Below are 15,049 nucleotides of genomic sequence, written 5' to 3' on the forward strand. Positions count from 1 at the left end.
TCAGCAAAAGACTAAAGCAGAAACTTTGCAAAATAGGAAATAGGAATGGCCAGTAAAATTTTGCATACATGTAAGTAAAAGCTGTCACTCTGTCACTATCAAGGGCTGGGGGATGGCACTCTTGGTAGAAGTATAAATTGGTAGAAGTATAAATTGGTACAACCACTTTGGAAAAGATTTTTATCAATATCTAGTCAAGATTAAAAAGCATGTATCTCCTACACTGTGATTCCATTTCTCCAAATGCTTACTCATGAGCAACAGGAGATACATAGAATATTCTGTAGCAGCATGGTTTATAATAACAAGAAGCAACAGCTTTGCTACATTTGCACAGCGCTGTGCTGCGGACGTGCTGCAGTACAGCGGGGCACTGCACAGCAGTGATAAGTAATGGATATCAATAAAACACACCGATATAGATGAATCTCCAGAATATAACATAACATGAACACAACTTGTAGAGAAAGGATATCCATTTATATAAAATTTCCAAGCAAGCAAAACCAAACTACAGGGCAAGAAGGAATGGGATCTAGAAGGCGATTCAGAACCATCCAGCATCACCAGTGATCCTCTTTTTCTGAAGCTGGTGAGAGCTCACGCCACCCACATAACTGTGATTCTCCCCAGTGTACCATCCATGCTCTGTTTGTATGTATCTCTTTACTATTTACTTCAACCCATATATTTGAAAGAGTAAATACCAGGTTAAATGAGGAGAGAATGAGTGTGTTTCGGTTGTGAAGGGGAAACTATCCCTGAGAATGCAGGTACAGGGGGTGCTGAGACAACGGGAGGCTTTATCTCCTGCTTTATTGTTATCTTGGGAAAGACTCAGTATGTCTCATTACTGATGATAAGGATCCAGTAAAGAGTGTTAAGATACAGAAGAGCGAGGAGATATTCGGTAACATTAGGGTCCTGGGAAGATAAGAGGGCGGATCATTCAAAGCTCAGTGCTGTCGGAGGGGGGTTGGCGTTGAGAACGGAGCAAACAGTTCCGGGAGGAGGGGGTGGCTGTGGCACAGACAGAGACCATGAGCGGCAAAACTTTACAGCAGATTTAAAAAAGCTTGTGGAAAACAGACGGCAAGCAGGGACAATACTGGACCACATCCTGTGGGAAGCAGAAAGGGAACAGCTGGGTTTCCACAAGGCGCAGAGCAGAAGGAAGGCCCACGGACGCGAGTGTGCGAGGGCTTCCGAGAGCTAAGCAGGAGACGGAGGAGGAGCTGGGAACTCAGCAGCGGGCAGGACCGTGGGTGCAGGATGGCCAACCAAGAAGCAGCAACGTGGGGGCACGGGTGCCTTGATTTCCAGCACAGTGATTACCTCTGAGGAAAGACAGGCGAGGCTGCCGTGCTAGAAAGCTTTCAATTCATTAAAATTAGAAACGATCTGAAGCAAACACGGGGGGAATGTCACTCTCTCTTCACTTCTGCACGATGAAAGTGCCAACTAGAAGTTGTCGCTTCCCATCTGCCTCTGCAAGGGAGACGTCACCCACCACTGCTGTCGCTGACCCTCAACACACCCTGAAAGGAGGTCAGGGCGGAGACCAGGAAGGAGGCGCTCTGTGCTGGGGGAAAGCTGGCAGAACAGGCCTTCACACAGTTACATGTTTCCAGGAGAAGTTTTTATGAGCCCAAAATTTTGCATTTCCTCATGTCTAGAAAAGCACTAAAGGGAGACATCTGCTGCTCATGACTCAGCAGAAGCTTCTGCAGGAATGTGTGTCTGATTGCACATTATCTTCCTTCATCAAAATCACATACCTACTGCCTCCCTCTCTCTGCCTCTCTGGAGCGGATCCTCAGAGAGCTCTGAGATGTCCTCGCTTTTCCTCAAATAAAACTTGACTCAGAAGTCTCCCATTGTGCATTTTTCCAGGAGACAAAGGGAATGCTTCTATGATTATTTAACCTTAGAGAGAGATTTGAAATATTTCTTCATGTAAAATATCTTACATATTAGTTTTTATTTTTTAAAATTCAAACTGTGCAAAACTTTTTGCATTAAAAGCAAAAACACTGAGTTAAGGACGTTGCACAAGCCAGGGATGCCCCATGTCCTTTCAGTCATCGTGGCATCACTGTGTCCATGAACTTGGAGCTTAACTATCACAAGGCTTCAGCCACCAGCTCCTCCCCAGTCTAATGGAAACCATTCCGTTTGAACCCTGGTTTCCAGAAAAAGGAGGGGGATTGACCAACTTCTTTGGTGATGTTTTTAACAGTCTTTCACATAAAATGGAGCTTGGAGAAATGAAAATGATGGAAACAAAAGATAGCTGTCAGTATCCTGATGGAGGCCATGGGACAATCACTTTAAAAATCCCCCAATTCTGAAAAGCGCTCAGTGTGTCTGTTGACCTGTCTGAAAAGGTACATACAGGCTGCCCCTCTTGCTAAGCCAGAAGCCCCCATTGCTCAGACCTGTATTCCTCCCTAAAGGTGGAACACGAGGGAGCAGGGACGCCGTGGTCCCGTCTGGGTGCTGACCGAGGGCTTTGCCCCTCGGAGGACTTCCCTGTACTGTGCGGCATGTTGCTGTTACAGCCATCAATCTGAGCCGCTTGATGCTAAGTTTAACTCCGGAGGTGGCGAGCTGTCTGGGGCAGTTAGTGACATCTGAAAGAGCGCTCGCTCCCTTTCGTATTTTCTTCGGCCAACATTACGATGCGAACCCGCCCTTGGTGTCGTTAAGCCCCAGCAAAAGGGGATTTAACTGCACTCGGTAATTAAAAAAAAAGTTTAATGGATAAGCTAATGGAACGAGATAATAGAAATTTACCATTGTTTATTCACTGAAAGAGACAAAAAATTGTTGGGTTTATCATCCAAGGTTTGCATCCGAGCAGAGTGAGAGTCTCTTGTTTCTAAGCATGTTCCATTATCGGTCCTCTAATTGGGGTACAGCTCATAAGGGGAGGTGACATGGAAAATGGACACTGAGGATGTTCACAGCTTTGGGACCTCACCAGAGTCAGAGACCAGTCTCATTCTTATCATCTCTGTATTACCAAAGTGAGAAGATAAACAGATAGGAAAGACATGCTACAGGTCCTTAAAGAACATATTCTTTATGTTACCTATAGTTATTAATATTAATTTCCTAGACGCTAGGTGTTCTGGTGTTTTACTTCTGATTAGGATGCAAAAAGTCATGAGAAAAATATCCTTCACAACCTTGAAAAAATGCCAGTAACATTCCTGCTACATTGCTTCCGTCTAAGGGCAAGGGAGCTGAGGAAATGCAGGTTACTATGTGCTTAGAAAGAAGAGGAGAAAAGATCCAGACAGCTCAGAATGAGAGGACTCAGGCTGGGTGGACGATGAGACACAGAGAAGCAGAAACATCATCATGGCATGCCTGTCACAGTGAGGACACAAGGGGCTGTAGAGAGAAGGTGTTCTGGCCAGAGCCCACTTCAGCTCCAGGTGTGCAGTCCCAGTGAAGCATCCAGGGTCTGGGGAAGGACCTCAAGTACTTCTGGAAATCCAGGCGTGTCCAGCTGACAGAGCAGGACCACAGGGAGCTGGGGGAGACACGTCTGAGTCTTTCCACGGATGCTGTTTCTCTAGGTCCACAACCAGGCATGTGCTGGTCCCGGGGCAGCCAGTGGTCAACAGGGTCTCCAGCTGGGAATGAGATCTGGCAGAGGACGAGGCCAGATGGAACCTGGGGGAACCCAGTCTGCCTGCCAGGCTGTGTCACCAAGACAACCTCAAGAGAAGAATTCTTCACTCTGGGCACCAAGGTTTTCATCAGTTCCTCTCTTGGCCAATGCTAACCCTTCTGGTTATGCCAATTAACACGGTTCCAATTTTATCAAGTAGACACAGAATACATTGCCACAAAGTCATCTTTTTCTGTGGAGTGAGGTCAGTCTGGCTGGGAACTTGAGATTGATTTTTTTTTAATTTTCTCACCAGATAAAGGGTGTTCCTCATCACACTACTAAAACTTTAAATTCCCCAAGTCCTCACAGGGGTAAAGGGCTGGGCACATAACATGAAGAACTCTCGTGTCTCTGAGCACCAGCCGTGACGCGGTGCGTGTGAAGTTGGCATCCAGGGAGCGTGCAGTCTCTGCGGACACTCAGCACAGGCAGCACGAAGCCTGACCCGGAGCGGACCAGCCGCCCCCACCCGCCCCATCTGCTCCCTGCGCTCAGGCCTTGGGCAGGGGACACAGGCTGACACGTTCTCTCTAGCCGCTCCCACAGGACCTGGCACAGGGCTTCTTTCCAGAACCTGAATAGCATCCTGGGCTGAACAGAAAGTGTTAGCGCACATGAAGGCCAGCTCCTTCAGGTCGCTTGCAAAGCCACCTGCAGGCACACAAACCCACCCCAGGAACACGGGGCCCCGTGCTGCCTCCCTAAGGGCCCCGCAGTTCTTGTTCTCCAGTCTCCCCTGTAAACAGCTATTTCTGGACTAAGACAACTTTGCTGATGGTGTTTTCTTTTCTTTTTTTTAACAACACAGTTTTTAAAACAAAATACATGTTTTGCTTTTGTTTTGCTAAAATACAATCCCTTATTAGACTGATCTTAGTTACCTGCCCTTAGCTGTCAGTCACTTCCTGCATTATAAAATATGACACTCCTTTTGTTAAGGAAGACACACACACGCACGCGCGCGCACACACACACACACACTTAGTCTCTGGCTGCACTCCTCTGATGGGTACCTGTAAAGGTGGCAGCTTTTCCTTCCTGAGGCAGGAGGTGAAACCATGGAAAAGGAGGTGAGGATGTAAACAACAGGTGTGGTGTAACCACAGTGGCGGGCCATGCACACTCAGGGTGGTGACAATGTCTCTGACTGGACAAGCACAGTGGGAAAACAATGGGGTGAGGATTAAAGGAAATTATCAAAAGAATGAAACAAGGGACTTCAAAGCCCAAAGCTGGCAGGAACAGGCCTGTTCCGTCTCCATCTGTACGAGGTACACTTCAGCTCCTCTGGTCACTTCTGAGATGAGGATCTTGACTGGAAAATGCCAGCAGGATCTATGTAGTTCAAGTCCTACCGTGTGTTTGTAAGAAGATTCTACTTGTCAAGGTGACCCTTTCTCCTTTATCTCTTTTATCAAATCTGCCTGGAAATGCACAATAGATCCAACACCAAAAAAGAAACGCACTTTTTATTCATTTGACAATGTTAAATGGTTTCAAACAGGCAGGGTGGGAGATTTAGTACTGAGAAGGCTTCTGTTGATGACATCATGCAGTGACCATGACTCAGGCTCTGTGGATTTCAGGACATGGAGTCCAAGGTCACCTATGTGTTTTCCATCTGGCTAGGGGATAAGGAACCCTCATGAAGGAGTAGGTGTGGGAAAACTGAAGTGACGTTTTCATCACTTCCACTCCTGCTGCACTGCCTCCATCTAAGGGCAGGGGGGTTGAGGAAATGCAGGTTTCTGTGTACCTAGAAAGAAGGGGAGAAGATAGATTTAGGGGAGCAGCCAGCTTTTGCCACAGAAGAGAAGCCCAAAGAGAACTGAGATGTACGAGAAAGAAAGTACATGGGACCTGAGATTCTGTTGCAGTTGAAGAAGTATTGGGGGCAGATAAGAGCTGAGAAAGTTAGGTTGAGAATAGAGGGAAATAGACTTGAGACTAAGATTTCAGAAGTGGAATAGATCAAAGCCAATATAAGGATCAGGATTTGGGTGTGGAGTGTAGCACATGAGTGGGGTCACTGATGTTGAAGAGGAGAGAGTTAAGTTCAGCAGCAGGAAAATAATAGTTAGCATTTATTAAGCATTTGCCATGCACAAGATGCTAAGACCTTTAATTGTATTGATTCTTAAAACAACCCTATTGGCTTGGGGAAAAAAATTGTCATTTTATATATGAGAAAAATAAGGCACAGAAAAATAGAAATTAACAAAATTACCAAAATGTTTAGACCAAGAAGCTTAATGCAAACAATCCTGAACTCCTAACCAGTGACTACAAAATCTGTGTGAGAGAGCGGAACTTCAGGCAGAGAGAAAAGATATGCGTGTACGCAACGGCCAAGTAATGACCATGCTGCTCCTTAAAACATACATGCGAGCAAAAACTGTGCATTTCAGCTTTCATCTGAGATGTGATTAAGACTATACTTTAGGGTGACAGTAGACAATTTTAAAATTTGGACTCTGGGGAATAGCAGCTAACATTTTGATTGCTTATCTAGAGCATTAATTTTCCTAAGTTATAATCCTCTGGAGTTTCACAAGTTTGAATGAAGAATTGAAGAGTGAATTTTGGTTTTTTGCTTTCTCTTGTTTTAGTTTTTTTGTTTGTTTGTTTTGTCTGTAACTCTTTTTACTTCCTATATCATTTAAAACAGAACTGTTGATGTAATAATTATAAATCACCATTGGTGGATGCACAATGTATAAAAATGTAATTAGTTACAATATCCACATAAAGGGGGTGGAGAGCAATAAAAGTTCACATATTCAAATTAATTTGCTATTAACCCGAACTAGACTGTCATAAATTAAGATATTAATGATGAACCCAGGCCAAATAATAATGAGATATATGTATGCGAATGATAAGTGAAATAAAGTAGTACATTAGAAAATAACTATTTACACGCACAAAAAAAGCAGTAATGAAGAAATTGGAAAATAAAAACAACGCATGTGAAGAAAGCAAATAGCAAGGTGACAGGCATAAATCCTAACTTATTAGTGATTTCATCAAATGTAATGAGATAAAAGTCTCCAATTATACATCAGAGAATGGCAGAATTGATTAAAAAACAAATTTAAATCAATGATATGCTGCCTATAAGAGAGATGCTTAAGATGCAAAGACACAAATAGTTTGAAAATAAAAGGGTAGGAAAAGATGTTACATACAATCATGACCAAAAGAGAGCCAGACTGGGCCCAGGAGTATTGGAGAAAATGGACTTAAAGAAAAACAAATTGTTATGTGAAGCAAAGGACGTTATTATAACAAAAAAGGGTCCATCTATGAAGAAGACATAACAATTATAAACATACACATCTGACAAAAGAACTCCAAATTACCTGAAGAGAAACTGAAATAAGGAGAGGAAAATTAGGCAGCTCAAGAATGACAGTAGGAGAATCTGGCACCCCACTTTTATTATTGAAGTGTCGTGTGTGTGTGTGTGTTTGTGTGTTTGTGTGTTTTGTTTTGTCCTTAAGTAGAGTTTTGCATTCCAGTTATCCACTACCACAAAGCTCAGCAACTTAATGTATCGGCCATTTTATTTTATATCATCGTGTGAGTTAGGAATTCAGGCAAGACTCTGCTGGGCTATTCTTTTGCTCCACATGGTCTGGAGGATGCAGGGCGAACTGCACCACTGTTACGGCCTAGGGGAGGCTGGAAGATTGAGTTCAGCTACCCTCTACATGGTGTTCAGAAAAGGGTAGTCAAAGTTCTTATGGAATCTCTGGGCTCCAAGAGACCAAAGCAAGAGCTGCCTGTCTCCCATCCAGATACGGTTTAACTGGGTCCTCTGCTCACAGCCTGCCCAAGGTTGTAATCAAGGTTTTGGCCACAAAGAGCTGGGGTCTTCCCCAAGTTCGCAAGAGTTGGCAGAATTCAGGTCCTTCCAGTTGCAGGACTGAAGCTCTTGGCTCCAACAAGCCACCTGTCATTCTCTGCCACGTGTTCTTCTCCACAATGTGGCAGTTTGCTTCCTCTGGGCCAAAGGGAAAACATCTCTGTCACTTTGAATCTCCCTGAAGAGAAAGCCTGGATTCTCTCAAAGGGGTGCACTCCATTTAATCAGGCCCACCCAGCATGATCTGTCTTATAATTAATTCAGGATCTACTAATTATAAATCTTAATTACATCTGCAAAATTAATTCATGTTTGTCATCAATGTTCTCATTCATGAGGCTGAAATCGCATCGTATTCACAGACCAGCGAGTATATGGGTAGGAATCTTGGGGCGATCTTAGAATTCTGTCTGCTAAAGTAAGGAATTGAAAGAAAACTTATTCACCTAAAAGTCTTATGCAGACGAGCCCGATGGTGAAGTGGAACAGTGAGGCCGGAAATGCCTTTTGGGGAGATCCCTCTAGACAGTAATGGGCGTTATTTAAGCCTCCTCTGACCTTGGATTATGGGCTGCATCATGCATCCACGGTGACTCTGCATCTTTTAACTTGTGATCTTTCTGCTGTATCAGGTGGCCTAAGTTTCATGAGATTAACATTAGACAGAAAGGAGATACGGAAAAGGAAAAAAGCATCGTTCAAAGCAGGACCTCGCGCTCTTTGTCTGGTATTTACTGTCGTCACTGCAGAGCCCTCTGAATAATGAACATGCTGTGGGCCGCTTGAATTCCCAGGAAAATGCTGAACCCTAACCTCACAATAGCACATGCTGGGATTTTATTATCAATTATCTCTACACCAAATAGTTGCTTTGTGTTTTCCGTGTGTTTTCACATCACACATCAATGTCCTTGTCATGTCCGTGCCTCTCTGCAAACTCTTAGAGTAGCTGCCTGAACTGGAAAAAAAAAAAAAAAAAAACTGCTTTGATGATTAGTGCCATAAGCCAAGAACTATAAAAATATTATCTTTAGAAAGACAAGTATGAGTTTGATACTAAAGTCAACTCCATCTCACACACGAGGAATCGGGCTGAGGAATATGGCTGAGGAGGAGAAGGTGAAATTTGTTCAGGCTCAGACAGTTTGAAAACAGCAGAGCTAAGAGTGGAACAGGCAGTCAGACTCCAAAACCCCTGCTCACAATCACAGACAGCTTCCCCTCATCGCACGTCACAGATGTATGATGCTGAGCCCCGTGCATGGGGCAGAAGGCAGCATGACGCCACAGGAGAAAATTTGGAGAACCCTGGAAGGACGGAAGATACCAGAGAAGAGCTCTCCAATGTAATTCCTTAAAACATCCCTGATGCAAATTTTGAATAAACTTTTTATTTTAGAAGAGACTAAAATTACAGGAAAGTTTCAAAAAGAGTGCAGAGTTCCTATATATCCCACACCCTGCTGCCCTATTGTTAGTATCTTGCTAATGTTAAGATATACATATAAAGTCATAATACAAATGGTGATAAACGTATCAAAGCACAAATAAATGCATAGCACACGTTTATGATTAATAAAACAACAGATTGCTACAACGTGTCGTGTTAGTAACCAGAGTCCGCGATTCATCCGTGTTTCCCTAACTTCTGCCTCGCGGCCTTTCTCTGCTCCAGGCTCCCGTTCTGGGCACCGCGGCTCAGGAGCTGCCTTGTCTTCCTAGGCTGCTCTTAACTGTGGCAGTTTCTCAGACTCTGTGCTTCTGATGGTCTTAATGGCTTCTTAAAGGTGTCCTGAGCAGGCTTTTGCTGAATGTCCTTCTATTGGAGTTTGTCTAATATTTTTCTCACGACTGGACTGTGGCTACGAGGTCTGGGGAGGGAGGTCCTGGAGGCGAAGTGCCGCTCTCACCCCCTCGTGTCACACTAACAATGTGCTTTACGGCTGTCGGTGTTGACCTCGATCACTTGGCTGAGATATTGTCAGGAGTCTCCATTGTGAAGTTACTCCTTTTCACCCCCTTTCCATACTGTCCTCTTTGGAAGGGAATCCCTGCAAAACCCACACTGAAGGAGCAGAGAGTTATGCCCCAACTCCGAGGGCAGCATATCTACATAACTCACCCAGCGTTCTTCCGCGTTGGAGATTTGTCTCTTCTGCCCCATTTATTTATTTATTATATCACTTATTTATTGTATATGTTGTGCTATAATCAAATACTACTCTATTTTCTTTCTCAAATTGTTCCAGATTTGTCCATTGGGAGTTCTTCCAGTTGGTTCTGGTGTACGTTTGATATATATCCATTACCGTATTTGTTATTATTTGCTGTGTTTTTGTTTGAGTACATTATTGAATTCTGGCACCACAAGGTATTTCAAGCTCATGTTGCATGTTTCCTCTCCCAGTTCTAGCATCAGCAACTTCTCCAAAAAGCTTGGGTTCCTGTTATTAGATCAAGGTATTAGAGACCACAATCTGAGTGCTAGGTGTGCTTAGTGTTCCTGGGGTGCCATTGCTTCTAGGTCTTTTCAGCCGACAGAGGAAGAAAGCATATGTGTGTGTGCTAATCCATGCACATAGTCATATCTGTAAGTATTTCTACACGTAAGCATCCAGCTCTATATCAAGTTAAACATGAGCTCACAGTGATGTTTCCAACACTAACCCATCATCACATGGATTGTTCCAGGCTTCTTCCCTTTTGGATCTGTAAATTTCCATTCTGACACTGAGAAATCTGTCTCCCACCAACTACCAACCACTTACTTAATTGTTCAAATGCAGTATGCATGCATAGCAGTATCAGAATTGTTACCCAGTACCCCATGGGGAATAGCTTTATCAACAACAGTACAGTATTTGTGTATAATTTATTTTGCCTTTAATTTTATAGACTTAATTAATTTCCCAAGTTATTTGGTTTGGCACCTTTCTCCCCATACCCTTCAGTGAGTTTCATAAATTTTTGTTTAATACGTTTTAGTACAGTTAGGTTCTTTTGTCACATTCTGACCTCTATTCTGGGATCCCACAATTTCCTAAATATTTTTAATTGCATATATTAAATTTTATTATTTTGCTGTAATGGTCTATGGGTTTTGACACATGCATAGTGTCATATATTCATTATAGCACCATACAAAATTGTTTCATTATCCCCTTCCCAAATCGCCTGTGCTTCGCATATTCAACCCCCCCACCCCCAAACCCATGGCAACTAGTGACCATTTACCATTAGTGCAGTTTTGTCTTTTCCAGAATGTCACATAATTGGAATCATAAAACATGTGTTTTTTAAAATAAATATCAGGCTTATTTTTAGTACAGTTTTATTTTATTTTTTAACATTTTTTATTGAGTTATAGTCAGTTTACAATGTTGTGTCAAATTCCAGTGTAGAGCACAATTTTTCAGTTATACATGAACCTACATATATACATTGTCACACAGTTTTAGGTTTACAGATAGCTGAAGAGTTAGGACACAGAGTTCCATCTGCTCACTTCCCTCCTGTCCCCATCCTGGACACAGTTTCCACATCGTTAACATTTTGCATTATTAGCACAGCACTTCTGCCACAATCAATGAAGCAACATTCATACATTATTACTAACTACAGTCTGTGCTTTACATTAAAGTTCATTCTTGTGTTGTACAACTCTACGGGCTTTGATAAATGCACCATGACATACAGTCACCATTAGAGAATAACTTCGCCTCCCTAGAACTCAGCTGTTTTTCCGTCCCTTCTTTGAACCTCTGGTGAACACTAGTCTTATCTCTGTCTCCATAGATTTGTCTTTTCCGACGTCATACTGTTGGAATCACAGTGTATGTTGCCTTTTCATACTGGCTTCCTTCACTTATCAATATGCATTTAAGGTCCATCTCTGTCTTTTCAGTGTTTCATAGCTCATTTCCTTTCATCACTGACTAATATTTCATTGTATGGATGCACCACAGTTTGTTTATCATTTTGTATATTGAAGAATTATTTTGGTTGTTTCCAGGCTTGGGTGACTATGAATAAAGCTTCTATAAATTTTGCATGCAAATTTTTGTAGGGATATAAGTTTTCAACTTGGGTAAATAACAAGGAGCATGATTGCACATGATAAGGGTGTGTTTAGCTTTTAAAAAAACTGCTGAACTGCTTTCCAGAGTAGCTGTGCCATTTTGCGTTAATACCAGCAGCTGCGCATTCCTGCTGTTCTGCACCCTTAGCGGTAGTTAAGTAGTCAGTGTTCCAGGTTTTGGCCATTCTAATAGGTGTGTAGGAATACCTAGTCATTTTAATTTGCAGGTTCCTAATGACATGCGATGTTGAGTATTTTTTATAAAGGCATTTGCCATCCTTATATTTTCTTTGGTGAGGTGTCTTTTCAGATCTTTCACTTATACTTCAATTAATTTGTTTATTTTCTTATTGTTGATTTTTAAGTATTATTTGTGTATTTTGTATACATGTCCTTCATCAGAATTGTGTTTTGCAGATATTTTCTCCCAGTCTGCAGCTTGTCTTTTCATTCTCTTCACATTGTCTTTGTCAAAGAAGAAGTTTTTAATTTTAATAAAATCCAAATTATCAATGTTTTTCTTTCACAGATTGTACTTTTGGTGTCGTGTGTAAAAACTCATCAGCAAAATAAGGTCACTTTGGTTTTCCTCTAGAAGTTTTACTGCTTTGTCTAATTCACTGTTTTAATCATTTACAGTGCTGACCCTCTTGCGTCACAGAAACTTCAGCACAAATTTGTTATAATGCTTATATTAGTAAGTTAGAAGGCTATAAAAGAGTTTGAGTACTTAATGCAAGGTAACGTATGTGCAAAACAGACATCACATTTTTTCAGAAGTTACCTAAATACAAAACAAATTCAGCAGAAGCAAGAACTCAAAATCAGAAGTTCTTTAAAACTATACAAACTTTTCTAAAAATCCCCAGAAATCCTGAAAGTTCAATTCCCCTTGTATGAGGAATGGACATTTGAGCCAAGCTAATTTGAATCTCAAAAGACAAGGAGATGCTGACATTTAACTTAGAGTAGCAAGTGGACCTTTTCTGTCTTATAGTTATTGTTACCGAAAAGAACCTTCATGAAGCGCCCCCAGAATGGTTTCCTTTATCTCACTGAATTAGAAACCCTCGTAGAGAAACTGAGTAGGTGAGCTGGGGTGTGATAAAATTCTGTAGGGTCACTATTATGTCTTATTCATCATTGCATGGTATAGGATAGGCACTAAATAAATTTTTGTTAAATGCTTGCTTCTTGAATCCATTTATTTTAAAGAAATTGATCCCATAGAACAGACTTCCAATAGCAGAACAGAGAAGAATGCATTTTAGGGACATCCTACCACTATTCTCTTGGAAACATGATTTTCAATAACAATGTCATTTTATCTACCTGTAAGTTGTTAGATCATGATTAGCAGTGAACTTTAGCTACCTTAGAAAGATCAAGTCATAATGTGTTTTAATGGTGTCTTTAAATTAAGACTCTTTCAGACCTTTATTCCTCTAGGAAATGCTTTTCCTAATTCACCAGCAAGAGCTCTGTTTGTCAGCACACACCCAGCTAAGCCTTACTGCCCGCAAACCTATTTATCTTTCAAGCACCTCTCCTGCAGCAAACCTGAGGACCCCTTATGGACAGGACAGATTCAAACAGAAGACACAAGGCATTAACAGGGATCAACAAGATCAACACAGCCCTGGCGCTTTCATTTACAGAAAGTGTTTCTATCCAGAGAACAAATACCTTGTATTTCCAGAGCTGTTTGTAAAGCACTATCACATAAATTATCTCATTTATCTTAATATTTGAAGCAGGAAAGGCAAATGTTTTCCTATTTTTAAAGTTTAGGAGACAAACACAATGGGGTCTAATTGGTTTGACCAAGGGCACACGACTGATAAATCTTAGAACAAAATCACTAGCCTGGGTCTGTTTTTATCACTATATTCCTCTGTTTCAAACAAACATAAAACTGCTAAGGGCTTTGAATAAGAAATGCTGTTCACTTTGGATATTTACCCTCAATTCCAGTAAAATCATTTAGCAGAGTTTCCAAATACTTGTTCTCTTCAGAGGGTGCTGCCTACTTTTTTGAGAGGAATCAATAATGATTTAAATTATAGAAAAACAATTTGTAGAATGCCACTTTAATAGGGAGCATGAAAGTCTCAAAATTCTTCAGTAACGGAAAAATATTTAATATTCACAGACACACAGTAGAATATTCTACAGAACAATAATTAATAGCTTCATGACAATGTGTCATGGTTTATTAGTTTAAAACTATTTTGACTCGCTTTTAATACCCAGATTTATATATATTGATGGGTGGGATGATTCATAATGCCATTTTACTATTAAACTACCCAAGTTTCACTTCATATTTTAAACTAAACAATTAATTTTGTCCATGTGCACCCTCTCTGAACAGACTGGCATGAATTTGTCATTTATTCTAATTATTCATGCAAAATAAGTTGCAGACAGCAACATCGTTGAGCTATGTGCTTACTGTTTAATATTTATAGGGCTTCAGCAATGATTAAGGAGCATTTACAGCAAAATCCCTTCTCTTCCAGGCATGTAACTTTCTAGTGTTTTGATGGTCAAGATACCTGTGTCATGCTGACCAGCAGGTTAGCCCCGTGAATCTGCAAACCATGCTGCTGGCCCCAAGGTCACAGATCTGCCCCTCCTGTTATACAATTAATTTTGCTTTATGTTATAGCCACTCACTGCCCTAGTAACTCCAGTGAACCGTCTGAAAAACATACTCCCTTGGTTGCAGGGGGGAGGGCAGGATGGATGAGAGACTGTGAATGAATGAGTACAAATTAAATTTTCTACTGGAAAAGGAACTCAAAGCAACTGACAAATCCATAGCACATTAATGAAATTCCACTGAAGGAAGCTCATGGTCCTGCTTGAGTTGATTTTTGTGTTCACTACAAGTATTCCAGCATTGAAAACTTTATTTTTTATTTTCTATTGGTATCAAACTCAATCCAGTTTCTATCTTAATGAAGAATAATTGGGTGTCCTCTTGCCTTGCCAGGCTCCCTGTCCAGGTGGTCTGTGAGGGAAGAGATGGCCAGTGGGTCTGTGAGGGAAGAGATGGCCAGTGAGTTTACAGAGGGAAGAGATAGCCAGTGGAAGCTCTCAGAACAGAGATCCTCAGAAAGGGTCTGCTTTCAAGTGTGGAAGACAAGAAGGTTTGGACAGCTAAAAGCGCATGTGCCTACCAAGGAAATACAGTCAAAAGGGGTGGGGGGGAATACACAGGGGAAGACTCTGAATTTGAAATAGGGTCTGGAATAATCCAGAATGTTATAAATGGCTAGAGAACCTGGGCAGGCTAGCAATGGGGGGAGTGAAATTAGGAAAGAGGATGGAAAAGAGATAATTGTTATATTTCTTTCAGCTAATCATTTAAGGACCATGGGTGGGTTACATGTGTAAGGGGGAGCAGGGTCAC

This window comes from Camelus dromedarius, chromosome 6, assembly GCF_036321535.1.
Source record: "Camelus dromedarius isolate mCamDro1 chromosome 6, mCamDro1.pat, whole genome shotgun sequence".
NCBI lineage: Eukaryota > Metazoa > Chordata > Mammalia > Artiodactyla > Camelidae > Camelus > Camelus dromedarius.